This window comes from Echinops telfairi, unplaced genomic scaffold (genome assembly GCF_000313985.2).
Source record: "Echinops telfairi isolate 266 unplaced genomic scaffold, ASM31398v2 ScPeMD7_7429;HRSCAF=8467, whole genome shotgun sequence".
Taxonomy (NCBI): Eukaryota; Metazoa; Chordata; class Mammalia; order Afrosoricida; family Tenrecidae; genus Echinops; species Echinops telfairi.
In genome coordinates this window covers 705,221-707,819 of record NW_022111329.1, presented here as the reverse complement: position 1 = coordinate 707,819, position 2,599 = coordinate 705,221, and positions in this window count along the sequence as shown.

Below are 2,599 nucleotides of genomic sequence, written 5' to 3'. Positions count from 1 at the left end.
AAGGGAGGGAGAGGGGAAAAAAGGAAAATGAGCTGATTCCGGGAACCCAAGAGGAAAGCGAATTTTGGGAATGATGAGGGCAACAAATGTATAGGTGTGCTTTACACAATTGATCTATGTATTGTGATGAATTGTATGAGCCCCAATAAAATGATTAAATTTTTAAAAAAAGTTTGGTAACTGATTGTGGTAGCAATTGTACAATACTACTTGGTGTAATTGAACTATGGAATGATATATGCATTGATGCCTAATTAATAATAAATTTTAAAAAGAAAAGAAAAAATTAAAAATAAACATAAAATGGATTCACTAGTAATTGACTGAATTTACTGTTTATTAATTCAGACAGTACATTTCTATCATGTAGCTAACACACTAAAGGAAAAAGAAAATTCCTGAAACAGCAGATAAGATGGTAAGTGGAAGACTCTCCAAAATTTTTCTGGGGTAAAGTTTCAACTGAATGTAATATATTTTTGTAACTGTAGCAAGGAAATATGGAAATAACTTAGTCACCCTCAGGGTCCAGTGTCTACATAAGCAAAACCAGTGACACAGTGATATATACAGAAATTTATATCAAGAAAATGGCTCTCAATTGTAGATGAGGATAAGTCCAGTCTGAGTCCAGGCAGTCTCCAAGCAGGTCAGATGTTAAGCTGAAGGTTAGACCACCACAAGGCTGGTCACTGCAGAGGTCAGTAAGTGATTGGAGAAGCAAATGAACCTATGGTCTGCAGAAAGCAGGCCTTTTGCGGCTCCCAGAGTTAGCAGACAATATGATAGTCTTGGCTCAAGTACAAAGAACCAGTGGCCAACGAGTTAGAATTAAGATCTAGACCCAGTAAAAACCAAGCAAGCTTTTCCATATTGTCCACTTAGCTAGAAAGAAACCATACCCTTGAGGAAACTTCCTTTCTTTGCATCAGACCTGTAACCTGAGAAAGGAGGTTGCATTCCACCCAAGTCTTGTTAAAACTGAGTAACTGCTTACAGCAGATCCCATTATGGAGAGTTCATTTCATTGTGTTAGGTCCAACATAGGGGATTGCTAGGACGGAACTGCCAAACCATTGAGAATCCTGACCAAGTTGATAACACTAATAATCATATCTAGTTAGTATAATAACCCAAATATCCAATGTGCATGACTAATAAATGGAAGCTTTTTACAATAGAGTTCATAAAAGATAGAGTTAAGATGATTATTTAAAAACAGAATATGTAACAAATGGGTGCATAAGCAAATGTGGCGAAGAAAGCTGATGGTGCCCGGCTATCAAAAAGTATAGCGTCTGGGGTCTTAAAGGCTTGAAGGTAAGCAAGCGGCCCTCTAGCTCAGAAGCAACAAAGCCCACATGGAAGAAGCACGCCAGCCTGTGCGATCAAGAGGTGTTGAAGGGATCAAGTATCAGGCATCATCAGAACAAAAAATCATATCATTGTGAATGAGGCGGGGAGTGTGGAGTGGAGACCCAAAGTTCATTTGTAGTCCACTGGATATCCCCAGAGACCCTTCTGTAAGGGTCAGGGTGCAATATAGCAACGATGAAACATACAACTTTCCTCTAGTTCCTAAATGCTTCCTCCCCGCCCCCACTATCATGATCTCAATTCTACCTTACAAATCTGGCTAGACCAGAGGATGCACACTGGTACAGATAGGAACTAGAAACACAGGGAATCCAGGGCAGATGATCCCTTCAGGACCAGTGGTGAGAGTGGCGATACAGGGAGGGTGGAAAGGGGGAACCGATTACAAGGATCTACACATAACCTCCTCCCTGGGGGACGGACAACAGAAAAGTGGGTGAAAGGAGATGTCGTACAGTGCAAGATATGACAAAAGAATAATTTATAAATTATTCATGAGGGAGGGGAGAGCGGGGAGGGAGGGGAAAAATGAGGCGCTGATGCCAGGGCTTAAGTGGAGAGTAAATGTTTTGAGAATGATGAAGGCAATGAATGTACAAATGTGCTTTACACAGTTGATTTATGTATGGATTGTGATAAGAATTGCATGAGCCCTTAGTAAAATGATTTAAAAAAAAACAGAATATGTTAAAGTTTAAATATAAAAACAAATATAACCATTTGAAAATATGTATACCAACAGAAATTAGACTGTGTTCATGGTATAGTGGTGAGCATAGCTGCTTTCCAACAGAAATTAGAAAGTTTTAGTTCAGAATTAAAATGCTTGCATATGGGATGGTTAGATTATGGGAGGTTATGTTTTTCCAAGTATTTTTCTAATACTTTTTTTTGCAATTTGCAAAAGAAAAAATACTGTTCCTTGAATTTGTGTTATGGATGGGACACACATGAAGGTAGGTCAGTGTACTGCTACTGAGGTTAAGTATTGCTACTGGGGTTTCAGTTCATATGTGCATATTTTCTTTGTTTTTTAAGTGTAAACCTGTCTCTCTGATCAGTGGATAACTGAAGACAAGTTATCTCAGTAGTATACTTGCCTTAATATTCCTAGGGTGACTTCCCAAAAAAATTCAATCAAAACAATGGCTTCTGAAGGGAACTGCTGTGCCAGTTAGGTTCAGGTTAGCTCAGAAAGTTACAGCTTTTTTTTTTTTTTTTT